Source organism: Aquarana catesbeiana, linkage group LG07, assembly GCF_042186555.1.
Source record: "Aquarana catesbeiana isolate 2022-GZ linkage group LG07, ASM4218655v1, whole genome shotgun sequence".
In the NCBI taxonomy this organism is placed as follows: Eukaryota; Metazoa; Chordata; class Amphibia; order Anura; family Ranidae; genus Aquarana; species Aquarana catesbeiana.
In genome coordinates, this window is record NC_133330.1 from 238,313,075 (window position 1) to 238,329,745 (window position 16,671).

Below are 16,671 nucleotides of genomic sequence, written 5' to 3' on the forward strand. Positions count from 1 at the left end.
TGTAAATATCAATTAAATAGACTTGGCACAGAAAGTACTTTGTTTTTGTAAGTATTCAGGTTGCTCTGAACTGTTAAAATAATCTGCTTGTCATTTTTACTTCTTCCTTTTCAAGAACAAATTTTCTTTTCATCAAAGATAGCACTTCTAGTCTTAGGATAGCCATACACATACAAGCTTCTCTCGTTCAGCTCCTGGCCTGAGCAAAAGAAATACCCCTTGAAATATTTTGTCATGTTACAACCAAAAACATAACTGTAGTTTGTTGGGATTTTATGTCATAGACCAACACAAAATGGCACATAATTGTGAAGTTTAAAGAAAATGATAAATGGTTTAAAAAATGTTTTACAAATATCTGAAAAGTGTGGCATGCATTTGTATTCAGCCCCCTTTACTGTGATGGAACTAATTGCCTTCAGAAGTCACCTCATTAGTAGATAGAGTCCACCTGTGAGTAATTTAATCTCAGTATTAATACAGCTATTCTGTGAAGCCCTCAAAAGTTTGCTTGAGAACCTTAGTGAACAAACCACATCATGAAGGCCGAGGAACACCCCAGACAGGTCAGGGATAACGTTGTGGAGAAGTTTAAATCAGGGTTAGGTTATAAAAAAAAATATCCCAAGCTTTGAACATCTCATGAAACACTGTTCAATCCATCATCCGAAAATGGAAAGAGTATGACACAACTGCAGACCTGCCAAGACATTGCTATCCACCTAAACTGACAGGCCGGGCAAGGAGAGCAGCATTCACAGTAGCAGCCAAGAGGAGCTACAAGAGATCCACAGCTCAGGTGGGAGAATTTGTCCACTGGACAACTATTAGTCGTGCACTCCAAAAATCTGACCTTTATGGAAGAGTGGCAAGAAGAAAGCCATTGTTCAAAGGTAACCATGAGAAGTCCAGTTTGCAGTTTGCGAGAAGCCATGTGGGGAACACAGCAAACATGTGGAGGAAGTTGCTCTGGTCAGATGAGACCAAAATTGAATTTTTTTGGCCTAAAAGCAAAATGCTATGTGCGGCAGAAAACTAACACTGCACATCATCCTGAACACACCATCCCCACCGTGAAATGTGGTAGTGGCAGCATCATGTTGTGGGGATGTTTTTCTTCAGCAGGGACAGGGATGCTGGTCAGAGTTGATGGGAAGATGGACGGAGCCAAATACAGGGCAATCTTAGAAGAAAACCTGTTAGATTCCGCAAAAGACTTGAGACTGGGGCGGAGGTTCACCTTCCAGAAGGACAACAACCCTAAACAAACAGCCAGAGCTACAGTGGAATGGTTTAGATCAAAGCATATTTGTGTTAGAATGGGCCTAGTCGATGTCCAGACCTGAGACTTTGTGGCAAGACTTGAAAATTCTGTTCACAAATGCTCTCGATCCAATCTGACAGAGCTGGAGCTATTTTGCAGAGAAGAATCTCCCTAGATGTGCAAAGCTGGTAGAGACATACCCAAAAAGACTTGCAGCTGTAATTGCAGTGAAAGGTGATTCTACAAAGTATTGACTCGGGGGGCTGAATACAAATGCACGCCACACTTTCCAGATATTTATTTGTAAAAAATGTTGAAAACCATTTATCATTTTCCTTCCACTTCACAATTATGTGCCACTTTGTGTTGGTCTTTTACATGAAATCCCAATAAAATACCTTTACGTTTTTGGTTGTAACATGACAAAATGTGGAAAATTTCAAGGGATATGAATACTTTTTCAAGGCACTGTATGTCTCTATTTTGACTGGGCCAAGTTAATTCTAGGACACAAATATAGGCAGAGCTTAAAAACAGCAGGTATTGCTTGGTGGATGAAATTATGAAATAAACAAAAATTAAAAAGTTATCTTGCCGTCAAGTTCATTCTATAACTCTAGTGGTCTTGGTTCAAATATTCATAGCAGCTTTCAGTGTTCTGCTCTACCTAAATGGTGGGCTGTTCTGATTGGACAAAACTTTTGTACTTCCTGATACTATTATTATTATTTTTTTTTTTTTTAAAGCGTGACCACCGCCTGTAGCTACTCACATGTTTCTATTGGCCAGGCCATCAGAGTGATGGGCCAGTAAAAAAACCATTGGGGACCATAATGGAGTGGCCTTATCAGGAAGCATCGGAGCCCGATCAGAAGAGACTGACATTCTGGCAGAGTGTTTTTACTGAAAGCTATTGCAGGTATGTGTAGGTACCCACAAGTGCTTAGTCTTTATGTGTCAGCACTTCTTTTTTTTTTTTTTTTGTTAAACTAAACTATATGAACCATTTTTTGTTTTGGATAGAATGGGGAAAGATTAAAACCTAATTTCTGACAGGATACAATTCTATTTCTGAACTGATTACGTATTGATGCACATAAACTTTTGATGTTCTTTACATTGACAACCAAGATTTTTCCTTTGGCAGTATTGGTCATATCGGTTTACCCCTTTTTCTGCATATAGCATATGTCCTCAGATTTGGATCTATGTATATGGCCAGTGTGAGACTGTTACTCTGTTTTTTTCTTTTTGTCTTATATATTTTGTGTTCCACTAGAGAAAATTAACTTGCCTAATAAAAACCTCATAGGGATTTTAGCACTTCCAAACCATAAGCCCTAGTTCCCACTATAACCCGCATGTGAATTGCACAGAAACTGCACTGCATTCCTGTGCAATTCAAATGCAGTTCAGTGTGGTGCAATTGGAGCCCATTCTTTTTGAATGGGCTCCAATTGCACCCCATAATGCCAAAGACGTGCAGGCAAATTTTTTGGAGCTGTACCGCAACCGGATCACATGGTGGGTTTGTACGACGTGATCCGGTGCAGGCAAACGATACTGCATTTGCAATGTGTTTTGAGGTGTTGTTATCTTTGTATTGACATCTGCAATGGATTGCAATGCGTTGCAGAAAACACACCGCATATGTGTAAACCTATCCTAAAAGAAAAAGTGTTAGCTTTATGAACATGTTAAAGTGACACCATAATTTGTTTTTTATTAATTCCATTCAATACCAATAAAAGCAGAAATTGTTAATTTTTCTATGCTTAGAAGCCACTTTTAGTATTCATTAAGAAGGTTCCAGTTTCAGTTTTCTTTACTCATTGTGGATTTTTTTTTTCTGTAAAACGTCAAGGATTCCATATACAGTAAAACCTTGGATTGCGAGCATAATTTGTTCCAGAAACATGCTTGTAATCCAAAGCACTTGTATATCAAAGCAAATTTCCCCATAAGAAATAATGGAAACCTAGATGATTCGTTCCACAACCATTTATTTATTCATAGGTCTTTCAGTTTATGGTCCATATAAAAAGATTATAGCAATATGATAGGTTGTGTAACCATAAAATGTCCATCCACAAATGGCAGTCTCCACAAGGGGATTAGAAGCAAAATCCAGCAGGAGCTAGAGAGTATAAAAGAGTAGAGAGGCACCTCTAAGTGTAGCAATATGGTTACATTTAGTGAAGGTCCAACATTTAGCAGCTCACAATGGTTGATTAAAAGAGGCACATCTAAATATGCAAGCACCTGGGGTAAAGCTGTCCACATAGACCATCCTCCAGACTGCCGGCTCTCATCGATGTCAATCTACAATCGTGACCGAGAAGACTCCCCTGCAGTAGAGCGATCTGAAAGTGAGGCTTAAAGCACTCATGGAGCTCAGTGTGGAAGGGATGACGTCGATGGCGGTGCGCAGAATGATCTATGTGGACAGCTTTACCCCGGATGCCTGCATACATAGATGTGCCTGTTTTAATCATCAACCATGTGAGTTGCTAAATGTTGGACCTTCATTAAATGTAACCATATTGTTACACTTGGAGGCGCCTCTGTTCTCTTTTTATACACAGTTGTGACTTGACGCTACTTGTATATCAAGACATCGCTTGTATATCAAGTCAAAATTTATGAAAACATTTTGCTTGTCTTGCAAAATGCTCTCAAACCAAGGTTTTACTGTAGCTTGATTCTCTAGTAACTCTGACAGTGTCAAGTGCACTCTCACCTGATATTATATAATGCATTCATTATTTATAAAACAATGGATTATAAGATTTATTTCAGTATTTATTTGTTTTAGATCACTTATGTTTGATATATACAGAGGAGTAAAAAATTCTCTGAATAGAGACATACAAATTTATTTATTTTATATTTCTGCTACATATGCAAAGCATGTGAGATACTGGTTTGTGTTATAAATATTTATTAATTTCACCATGGCTTATTGCTTACATTGACTGGTAACCTTTTTATAGCTAAACCCTTTTAAAACTGACATTTCAGTATGCAGCGGATGCTTGCTGCTTACAAGCCTTCGGGACTAAAGTGGCAAGATCTTTTTACTGCAGACTTTCCCCAACCTCCTGCATATAATTTGAACAGTCAATGTTGGGGAATAATCAGAAAATGGTGAGAAATGCTATTTAATACTTAGATTAGAGATAAGATTATTAACTGTTAGATGTAATATTTATTGAAACCTTCACTATGAATTTTGTGTGATAGTGGTGACCGTTTCCTAAATTTTATTATTTTGCGCCTGCCTTCTACCCTTCAGCTAATATTTTCTTCTCCTTTTGGATAGGTGAATATATACCTAGTGATTTCCAGGATGAAAATAGCCTTCACAGTTTCACAATACAAAACAGCTGGGACTAGATGACAAGAAAAGCAAAAATCCCATATGAAATGATTACACTAAATACGTTTTACAAGTCTCCCAAATAAAAAACTGACAAATAGGTGGCAAAAATCGGTAAACATAACCTTTGACCTTTCATAAATAAGCTCCATCATTGTATTTGTTGTTGCAAATTAGAAGACTATTAAAGTGGTTCTACATCCATTTTTTTGACTGTAATATTTAACCTTCCAAAGCATTTGTAATTCTGTTCAGCCAGTTATGTAGTTCACAAAATCATCAATTGATGCCACTAATTCCTGGTGCATTTTTTTCCCTACTGGCTTGTAAATGATCACCTTGCAAAACAACCCATTCAGTTTAAAATAGAAATGAAAGGCAAAACATTTTTGTATAGATGTAAAAAAAATTATACTTTTTTTTTAATAAGTGAGCACATTCCCTCTGTTCTCAGCTGCGTAAGAGCTGGGGGGGGGGGGAGACACAGCAACACACTGAGCTTAGCAATGAATGGCTGTGCAGCGTTGGCGTGTCGGGACAAGTCTGATTATTGGGAGAGAGCACACTGAATTCTCAGCTTAACTAGTGAATGTGCCACAGTGTGCTCTCCTGCTTAGTGTGGTCAGTTTTTAAAAGGAGAGCAAGAACACCATGGATTTCTAACAAAGGAAGCAATACAAAAAGAACAGGATGCTTTCTTATACAAGTACATGGCACAGCATGCACATATCAGGAATATGAAGTGTTGGGGTGACAAATGCTTTAACTTGAAAAAAACATTTTTACTTCTGTCTGTGTTGCTGTTAGAGTGATTTTCCTTCACTTCCTGTTCTGGGGACAACCTTTTTACCAGGCAAGAAGTGAAGGAATCTCTCCATTGGAGCCTCTGACGGCTGTAAAACCTGATGAGGATTTTAATCAATCTATGGAAAATCTAAAATAAAAAACAAAATTGTTTTGGTTATAAATATACTGTATTTTAGCATGTAAAAGGAAAGGGGATTAATGCATAGCTGTAGCACTACCGCTTTGCACCTAAAAACATACAGAGAACGCTTTGTTTTTATGCGTTTTCTTAAAGCTTCACTCAAGTCGACTCCCTAACCCCATCCCCAACAATGACTTTATTTTTTTTTTGTCTTTTACATGGAGCGTGTACTTTTTTTTTAGGCAGGTAGCCACCCCCACTTCAATTTTCACCCGGCTAAGAATGATGCACACGTAACCAATTTCCGCCCGTGCTGTAGCCCAAAGATGGCTACAGCGTAGGCTTCCAGTGTCGGGAGGGCATCGGTAGACATCCTCCCGTGATCACGCCCCATGCGGACTTAGGGTTGGGACTTGACTGATCACAGAACAGGGTAAAGGGTCAGTCACAGCAGTCCTTTAACACATCATCAGCTGTCAATCAGTGACGGCTGATCACAGGCGTAAACAGAAGCCGGCTATCGGCTTTTTTTTCTCCTCATGATCAGCATGAGGAGAATAGAAGAAAGTGCCTATCAGTGCAAAATTTTATAACAAACTATGAAAAATGTGTTTGTTTTTTTTTTTGTTTTTTTTTTGTTTTTTTTTGCTTTAGCAAATAAAACAGTGGTGATTAAATACCACCAAAAGAAAAAAAAATTAAAACATAAAAATGAAGTTTGGGTACAGTGTTGCATGACCGTGTAGTTGTCATTCAAAGTGCGGCCGCAATGAAAGCTGAAAATTGGCCTGGGCAGGAAGGGGGGTATAAGTGCCCAGCAAGAAAGTGGTTAAGCATGCCCCTGCCTACAGCCTCCCTTGACACATCCCAGGAGGCTGCAGAACTCTATAATTTAAAGAGAGTAAAGTGCCTCTTAACAGGATAAGTTTACATTTTTGTTACTTTTTTTTTTTTCTAAATTTCAGCTCCCCTATGTACCAATATAACGTTCATGTACTTTTTTTGGCTCAGCCATTGGCTGAGAGCGCTGATCGGGAGCAGGTCAGCTGCTGGATTTCCAGCAAGCTCGTCAGACAGAAGCTGGCTGAATGGCTGTTTTTTATTGAATCGACCACTGTCTCCCGACATTCGGCCTGTGAGTACTAGGCTTTATGTCATGACATCAGGAAATTGGCTTATAGCAGTAGCCAATAACTTTTTTCAAATAACTATTGAGCTAACCCTTGAACTCGCATTCCTTTAAAAGCATATGTTTCAGCTATGTATTTAGCTATTTGGGTGGAGATGCCCTTTTATTACTTGCAGCAGATGGTCATGAGTAGAAGTTACGTCGCAGAGCTAAATATATTCTGAAGAGGCGGAGAACGAATGGGTATTTCTCTGATGGGGTTTATGATTGTTACTCTCATTGGTTCGGATAAATGACACCTGCTCAGCAGATGTTCCCATTCAGCATGGACTGCGTGTAGAGGAGGAACGATTTATTTCTTGGTGCCCTGTGTTCAGTCATCTTCATCTATTCCAATTATAGAGACTTGTGCAATTCCAGAGATTGTTATTGCTGCAACATTGGTATGTACATTGGGGTTATTTTATCAAATGTGCAAATAATCATGAACTGTACATTCCCCATGATCTGTACAATTCCCCTATTGTGACTTTTTAACATTTGGTCCTGTGCAGAAATGTGTAAAGGAAAGACAGTTGTCTGTTATGGCCAATTATATTGTCCGTTTTCTTCTAGAATGCTGGACTTGAACCTGGAAAGACAAAACCTGCTATGGATAAAAAGGATTATTGTTCAGCTTCCCGGTGACTTCTGTGTAAGAATTGTGGCATTTTTCAGATGTGGTGCATGTAGGTGTAGTTTCCAGTGTATGGGGGCTCCTGCGTTATTAGACCAATAAGAGTTTTAAGATAAAACATCTGATTATCTGTAACATCAAACACATTGTTTATGTACAAAAGTGTGGAATGTCAGGTGCAGTACATAAGAAGGACCACTAGGAGACATTGTGACCACTTTAGAGCAGCCTTTCTTCACCATATTTCTGTGGAAGCTTGGGGATCCCCCGGAGGTTGCTAAGGGGTCATTATGCAGTATACCAAGGCATACCTCTTGCTGACCACCATTGCTATTATTCACTCCCCTGCACCTCCCCATTGTAAGGGGGCTCCCATCCTACTGGCCACCATTGTAAAGGGAACATTTCATTGTAATGGGTGCATTTTTATATTGACCACCAATGTAGGGGGAACTTTCCCACTGACTAACAATGTATAGAGCACTCCATTGACCTCTAATGCTAGGGGTCGTTTTTCTGCTTCTCACCACTGTAAGGGGACAGTATTGTGAGTGGATGGACCTCTCTTGAGCCCTGCACCTGTGGCTGATAGGATAGCCATAGGTCCACCGGGAACTCTTTTTTTTTTTTTTTTATTTTTTTTTTTTTTTATACTGACTTTTAAAAAAAAAAAAATGTCTAGCAAAAGTTTGCTCAGATAAGGTTAGGGTGGTCAGAGCATCCGGCTGGAAATGTGTGGATGCAATGGTGAGGGCAGACAGAGGTGGATGAGTGACAGTGTGTCATAAATAGGTTGAGGGGAAGAGTGGGCACTTCCTGCAAGAGTGGTTGAATGCAATGGGGAGGGAATTGAGGTAAGGAGTGAGCAGGGGTAAATGTGCTCTGTCTTGATGAAAGGGGGGGGGGGTACAGGCACAGTGGTAAGACACTTTAAATCAGAACTGAACCCACTGATGTAACTGCTTCCCAAAACAGTTACTATCAAGGCATGCCTTCAAAAATGAATGTTAGTTACTAGTGTACTTATGATAACTTTCAACTGAACTGTCCAGCCAAATGACTAGTTTCATAGCTGCTCACATGTGCAGCACTATAGCAACTGGCAGCTTTGTTGACTGTAAAGAATAGGTGGGTTTAGTTCCACTTCAACTGAACAAGCTGATGTTAGAATCTTACTGCTGCTCCAGATTCTGTTTTCTCCAGTTCTATTAAAATCCCCCATTATAATGTATTCACACAAAAAAACCCCAATAAAATAGACAAGTGTTAATTCCTGGTAAGTTAATGACACTGTAGGCTAATATTCACTGATATACAAAATGCTCCACTGTCAAATTAAAAGAATAATAGACTATTGTGATTAGCTTGTAAAGTTTCAGGAGGAGTTACTACTGTTTTATCTTGTAAAGTGATGCATAAACTGTTGGTGCTATATAAATTCTGTAAAAATTATAATTAAAAAAAAATCAGAATTTACATGATAGTTACATTTAGGGGTTTTGTGGGCAGTGCATACCTTTTCTGGACAGTAGGCTTTCTTGCAGTCATGGAAGATGTGCTTTGTAAAACTAGTGGGTAGACGGAGTTCTGCTTATAGCAATCAACCTAAATTGTGTTATTCTTCTAGTGTAAATTTTAAATATATGGACCAGTATCTACCAGATTTTGATTAATAGAATTTCATTGTTAAGTGTATGAAATATTAGCCAAACCTCCATTGGACATACAGAGGGCCTATATTTTGGCTGACTTGGAGTGAAGTGCCACCTACACTGCATGTACCCAGGATTCTTCTGGAAGTATACATATAGATTTTAGAATTTACAATGGTCTGTCTTCACTTTTACAGTATTGTTAGTTTTGCCATTTTAAATTGAATCAACAAGTTCACTTTAAAAGACACCTGTCAGGAAATGAATGTGTAATCTACCATGATGGCTGCTTCCAGGAAACAGTTGTTTTCTGTTTTCAGTTCTGGTGGTTAACACCTGGAGAATGAATGCAGCCACTGAAAGTAAGAGACTTCTCATATGAATAATTGTTCTAGGTCATGGTTCAGAAAGTGTTGAAGCAATCAGCATGACCCAGGGGTGATGGGTTCCTTTTACTGGACAGCACACCCAAATGTTAAAGGTGATATGGAAATTGCAGTAGTGATGTCTTACTCCTACTGCATCAAAACTGTTCCCAATCCTTTAAATTAAAAAATTTAGCAAGTAGGCCCTGTGGTGGCAAATACCTGGGAAATCAAGCTCACAATTGCTCGCAAAGGCTGCCTAACCCTGAACAGGGCCGCATAGTGCAGATCTCAGGAGTGGGGAGGAAAGTTTGCATTTCACCTTGCCAGTTGCATTCCGGGTGGGGGGCTAAAAGTGATGATGTTTTTTAAAAAAAAAGAAAAAGGAAACTACTGTATTTATTACCCATCCTGCTTTGCGTATTATATCTGTCAATAGTGGGGTCGAGCCAAGCTCCCAGTGAACTTAAAGTACAGTGTGCAGAGACATCAAATTATTTCGACAAATTGCTCCATACCCAAAGCTTTCTTAGGTGGAAAAGAGGGACATTTTATAACACAAAGTATGTAGACAAAGGATACATCCCCGCCCCTTCCTTACATTTTGTGGCCCATGAAGATTTACAGTAGAACTTAAATCAAAACGTTTTCTTCCCTTTTGGATGGATTAAGGAAGGGTTGCAGCCCCGTTTGTATCTTATTTTTGGCCATCTGTGTCCCTTTGGCGAGATTTGCCTTCACTTTCTGTCCCAAAGCCACAACAGGAAGTAAGAGGATTACCCATCAAAGTGAGGGAATCCCTGGTTGACACCAGGGTCACTAGAACTGGTGTCCCAATTGGAAGCTTTCCTCTCTATTACAGTTCTGGGACAAACCAAAATGTGAGATTTTCTTTTAATTCTTTTAATTTCCTGATCAAAGTTAACTGTAAACATGACAAATAAAGAGGGAGAATCTCCCCAATGGGGCACAGAGAGCAATAAAAAACCTGGCAGGTGTTCTAATCCCTTTCCAGTCTATTCAAAACTTAAAACTTTTGCCTTTTAGTTATGCTTTAATATGCAAAAAAGATTGGTTATGGCTTTTTTTTTTTTTGCCACAATCATTTCCCGTTAGGGAGATTCACCCTCTCAATTTGACCTGCCATTTGTGAAAGTGAAAGAAAATTCCAAATGTTGAGTTGTCACCGTGACCCTTCCCCTCCAGTCCTTAGAAATGGAGCCAACATTGTTGATGGGTTTGGGATCCAAACTGTTAGGACTGTAGCAAACTCATAGTTATGTTTCTGTGAAATTGCCTCTTTATTCTTGTACACACTTTAAAGTAATTATGCAGCTGCCTAATTTTGCGTGTGATGAGAAATGTAAAGTGTACCTGTTGAATAGTAAAAAAAAGGGTCTTTTATAAATGTCTGCTTGTCAGTGCTAATCTGTGATAGAGCACAAACCCAGCACGAATATACAGGCAGTCCCCGAATTACAAATATCCGACCTACAAACGGAGGGAGACAACAGGATGTAAGAGGAAAACTGCCCCTAGGAAGGGAAATTCACTCCTGTAAGTGTTATCATGGGAAAAATGCTATTCTATGCATTGAGGTGAAAAACCTCTTGCAGTGCAGCAGCCCCCCAGTGCCCCCGTTTTACTTACCTGAACCCTCTTTTTCTCGTGACGGGGACGAGCACACCAGCTCTAGCCGGTGTCTCGTGTCCTGATTGGCTAGATTGATAGCAGTGGCTCCCATTTGCTCCCGCTGCTGTCAATCAAATCCAATGACGTGGGGGGCAGGGCCGAGTCTGGCATTCTTGTCTGTAACCCCCTCGGGAGAGCACTGCTCCTAGGGGGTTATCTGATGTGGGGAGGAGCCGCGAGAGCCAGAAAAGGATGTTCGGGGCCACTCTGTGCAAAACGAGCTACACAGTGGCGGAAAGTATGACATGTTTGTTGTTAAAAAAAAAAAAAAAAAAAATGCAAAATGCAATTGTCACAGGGACAGAAAGTGAGGTGAAATTTTCTGAACAGGTACAGACAGCAAAACAAACGTTGCTGGGGTGTTAATCCCTGACTATGCTATACGAAAACGTAAACATTATTTTTTTTTGCTGGAGTTGCACTAAAAAAAGTACCTGTTCCAACTTGCATACAAATTCAACTTAAAGTGATTGTAATGTCTTGCTTTTTTGGTAAAAAAAAAAAAAAAAATAACAAACATGTTATACTTACCTCCTCTGTGCAGCTGGTTTTGCACAGAGCAGCCTGGATCCTCTTCTTCTCGGGTCCCTCTTCACTGCTCCTGGCCCCTCCCTCCTAAAGAGTGCCCCCATAGACCAGCAACTTGCTATGGGTGCACCCGAGCCGAGTCGGAGCTCTGTGTATCCATTCAGACACTGAGCTCCGACCCGCCCCCCCTCTCTCCTGATTGGCTAACTGACTCTGATTGGTAGCCGCGGGAGCCAATGACACCGCGGCTGTGCCCTAGCCAATCAGGAGGAGAGTCTCGGACGGCCGAGGGAATCGTGGAGATCGCTGGACAGAGATGGGGCTCAGGGTAAGTATTAGGGGGTGCTGGGGGGGGGCTGCTACCACACAAAAGGTGCATTAAGATAAACCTTTTGCCTTTACAGCTCTTTTAAGAACAAACCTACAGAACCTGTCTTGTTTGTAACCCAAGGACTGCCTGTAGTTATATATACAGTGAGAATTAAACTTTCTTGTTTTCAAAAGATCTATATCTAATATGGCTTTAAATGCTCAATTCGGTAATTGCCTATATGCACTTGTGCACACTAGCACTGGGTGCCTAATGGCATTCTAGCTTTCTTGGATGTGCGGGGGTGTGTTGTTCTTGAAGGTTGTGCAGCTAAAGAGCAAATCCAGGCAAATAGTAAAATCAATTGGTAAATGAATGTTGCTGTACAAGAAACTTTGCAGCGATGATAACATCATAAAGTTCATAAAATAACCCTTTAAGATGGGCAGTGCTAAAATAAGTGGTCAACCCTTTTACCTTGCAAGCTTTGGTTCGATAGCCAACATTACTGTATGTGCATGGAGTTTGTATGTTCTTACAATGTTTGTCTAGGTTTCTTTTATAGTTCCTCCCCACAATCCAAAAATAGTCACGGTGACTACTTTTCACGCTACTGTTTAAGTTTTTTATGCTTTTAACTTGGAATGTCATCACGTTTGTCTCATCCACGCTGCTCATCTGGAAATTGATGGCGACAGAGAAATACTGTACTCTAAAATAAAGTGCATTTGAGCCCACACTATGAATATACACTAGTTTACCAAAAGTATTGGGACACCTGCCTTTACACGCACATGAAAAACATGTATTTTTGACAATCTAATGTAAGCTTACTAGAAAAATCCCCCTTCATGTCGTGAGTGCTTCCTGTCTGCTGGCCATCTCTTTCTACAACTTCCTGAACTCCCTGCATGCTTTGCATCTTCTCCTCTACTTTTTACCTTCAATTTCTAAAGACTACATCTCACATGGTACCTTGCTGCCTGCAAGCTGTGATTCTTGTACTGACTCCTCTCTGCACCCGTAGTTTGTGTCTACCACAAAAAAACAAACTAAAGAGGGTGCACCAACCTAGTGCATTATCCCACAGCATTTATTTAACATCAACAAAAATAATACTCACAAACATGTGAATGAAAATCGCTCATAGAGGTACACATCTATAGCCCAGTAGTCCTAGACTTGGCACACTCCAGAGTGCAGGGGGACCTCACCAGGACCTTTTTTGATTCCGATGAAGAAGGGGTTACCTTCGAAATGCATTCGCAATAAACGATCCCAGTGAGATCCCCCTGCACTCTGGAGTGTACCAAGTCTAGGGCTACTGGGCTATAGATGAGTAGCTCAATGAGCGATATTAATTCACATGTTTGAGTATTATTCTTGATCTTAAATAAATGCTGTGGAATAATGCTCTAGGCTATTGTGCCCATTGGAAGATTTTCCCTTTATTACTTTTCTGGGGATAACCCAAAATTTGGGATTTTCTTTTACTTTTAGTTTGAATGAACATGGTAAACAGGACAAATAGAGAGGGTGAATCCACCTAACGGGGGCACAGACAGCAATAAAAAAATTATGTGTTCTAATACCTCTCCACTCTATCCAAAACGAAAAAAAAAGTTTTGCCTTTAGTTCTACTTTAAGGCTCACAGCAGAGATTCTGAAGTAGTGTGTCAGTGTTTTTCTAACAGCTATAAATCACTTGCTGTTTACATTAAAGGGCTGGAAGGCTACCAAGTGTCTGCTGTCATAGAAAATAAGGGGGTAGTCCTTTTTTCTAAAGTGTCCCTATTCTCCTGTAGTCAGGGGTACTAAGGCAACGTGCTAAGGAGACACCTGTGCATGCTCCCAATTTGAGCCATGTGCGTCAATAAACACACAGTACCAGCAAGCCACATCCCTGCACCCTCCTCCCAGCAGCTTGAATGTTTCTAGTGGGAGCTTATTGCTGAGATACCTGTGACTGAGTTCCTGGGTCTGACACTTGCAATTTTGAGGGGTCCATCTCTATAGGTTTTGAGGTGCTACAACCTCCAGTGACCTTGACAAACTTTCCATGATCAAAGTCACTTGAAGTGGCTTTAAACATCTGACATGAATAATGAACAAAGCATATCCCTCCATAGTGTGTACATGTCTCAGTCCAGAACATGTCTCAGTCGAGAGCATATCTCAGATGTCATTTCTGTCTGCTACCTCATTCCTTTGCTACTTGCATGAGTCACTTCTGACAAGTTTTCCTGACACCAAGAGAAAAAAGCTGACGAGAGTGATCTCCAGCACACCATCTGTGATTGACAGCCACAGCTCTGTTCCTGTGTGCTGTGTGAAGGGGTGTGTCCTTTACCTCCATGCAGCTCTCAGAGCTCTCCTTACTGAGCTTAGCAGAGTGTAACTTAAGCTAACCACCACCTGCTTTCTGAAATCTCAGACAAGCTGTATCAATTCTGGACTTTGCATTGATGTAGGAAAGGCTTGCACATACAGACGTTGCCAAAAGTTTTGAGAATGGCACAAATATTAGTTTCAGAAAGTCTGCTGCCTCAGTTTTTATGATGGCAGCAGAGTGATCAGATAAATTGCAAATAATTGCAAAATCCCTCTTTGCCATGAAAATTAACTTAATCCCATAAAAACATTTCCACTGCATTTGTGAAGAAGGCTTCAGAGTGCCCAAGAAAGTCCAGAAAGCGCCAGGACTGTCTCCTACAATTGATTCAGCTGGGGGATCGGGGCACTTTCAGTGCAGAACTTTCTCAGGAATTGCAGCAGGCAGGTGTGAGGGCATCTGAACGCAAAGTGAGGCAAAGACTTTTGGAGGATGGCCTGGTGTCAAGAAGGGCAGCAAAGAAGCCACTTCTCTCCAGGAAAAACATCAGGGACAGACTGATATTCTGTAAAAGGTACAGGGATTGGACTGCTGAGGACTGGGGTAAAGTAATTTTCTTTGAAGAATCCCCTTTCCGATTGTTTGGAGCATCCGGAAAAAACTTCCAGAGAAGAAAAGGTGAGCGCTACCATCAGTCCTGTGTCATGTCAACAGTAAAGCATCCTGAGACCATTCAGGTGTGGGGTTGCTTCTCAGCCAAGGGAGTGGGCTCACTCACAATTTTGCCCAGGAGCACATCCATGAATAAAGAATGGTACAAAAACATCCTCCGAGAGCAACTTCTCCCAACCATCCAAGAACAGTTTGGTGACAAACAATGCCTTTTCCAGTATGATGGATCACCTTGCTGTGAGGCAAAAGTGATAACCAAGTGGCTTGGGGAACAAAACATCAAAATTTTTGGGTCCATGGCCAAGAAACTCCCCAGACCTTAATCCCATTGAAAACCTGTGGTCAATCCTCAAGGGGCAGATGAGCAAAAGCCCCCACAAATTCTGACAAACTCCAAAAATTGATTATGCAAGAATGGGCTGCCATCAGTCAGGATGTGGCCCAGAAGTTTATTGACAGCATGCCGGAGCGAATTGCAGAGGTCTTGAAAAAGAAAGGTCAACTCTGCAAATATTAACTGTTTGCATAAACTTAATGTAATTGTCGATAAAAGCCTTTGACGCTTATGAAATGCTTGTAATTATACGTTGGTAAACCATAGTAACATTTGAAAAAAAAGTTTGAAAAACACTGAAGCAGCAGACTTTGTGACAATTAATATTTGTGTCATTCTCAAAACTTTTGGCCACAGGTGTAAACTGGAACAATTTATGGAGGAGGATTTGTTTAATCTCTGTGTATCACCTGAGATAAGTCAGGTCACTTGGGTATATGGAAAGATTTACAACCATTTTAAGCTAATGCATCAGCCCCAATCGTAAAGGGACCAAAGTCCACAGCGCAGCCAAAGGTGCAGGGATATCTCATCAGAATTCCAAGCTGACACAGCCAATCTTTACCACGCTTTGTGGCTGTGACACAGTGGAGCCCTGCAGGGGATTTTCTTTGTTGATGACTCCATATGAAAACAAATACAGATGAATACTGGAGATGTGTGAAGAGTGGGGGATCCCCTATATTTCCAGAACTATCATAAAGGTTTTCCAAAATATCCTGAATGGTTTCTTTTCTTTTCCCTGCTGGCTATGTAAGTAACTCTCAATCACCATAATTTTACTGTGTGATCGTTATTTCACAGACTAGATGGGAATTAATCTGATGAGATATCCCTGCACCTTTTGGCTGCGCTGTGGACTTTGGTCCCTTGTCTACTCTTTTGACTACAATAATAATATGCCCTAAGCTCCTGAAGAAGCGTTTTTGAATACGCGTAACATGTAGAGCTGAGCCGAACCACGACACATCGCCTCTACTACATCAAATTCTTGGTGAGTGACCTTCGGGTTTCTCATTGTTAAGTATTCCAATTTACTATGATGCATAGGTGGTGTGTTGTATGCTTCAAGGCACAATTGTGGATAGTCAATGTTTTTAAAAGTGTTTCATATGTTTCTGTAAATAAATGTATTTACTTTTTTTATAAAATTATGTATTAAGTGTTATACCTGTAAAGTTCATCATCCAAAAACTTCTTTTCCAAATAGAATATATCGGGACGTGGCATATGTCTACTCCTTTCTCGTATCCACCATACCACTCTGTGATGATATGATTCCAATTTATCGATGTGTTATGTTGAGTTGTGGTCACATTGTTCTCTCCCCCTCTGGCTACTTGGTTTACCATATAACATAATCACTAGGTGTATGTTTCTGTCTCTCCTTTGTTCATATTTCATGTAGTG

The 16,671-nt window shown here is 40.3% G+C and overlaps 1 protein-coding gene across 7 annotated transcripts in view; it reads left to right on the plus strand.

The window, feature by feature from the left end:
- The window catches only part of DIPK1A (divergent protein kinase domain 1A), a 274,738-nt gene that overhangs the window by 72,229 nt on the left and 185,838 nt on the right, over window positions 1-16,671 (plus strand). The window contains exons 2-4 of one of the 7 annotated variants that reach the window (XM_073593131.1): window positions 2,011-2,183; window positions 4,286-4,411; window positions 4,587-4,757. The exons of 3 other annotated variants lie outside the window; for them this stretch is intronic. The gene's annotated coding sequence lies outside the window, so the exon portion shown is untranslated. Of the gene's footprint in view, window positions 1-2,010; window positions 2,184-4,285; window positions 4,412-4,586; window positions 4,758-7,003; window positions 7,144-7,315; window positions 7,395-16,671 lie in introns of those variants that run through there. 3 more of the 7 variants (XM_073593136.1, XM_073593132.1, XM_073593138.1) reach the window with 3 other exon arrangements.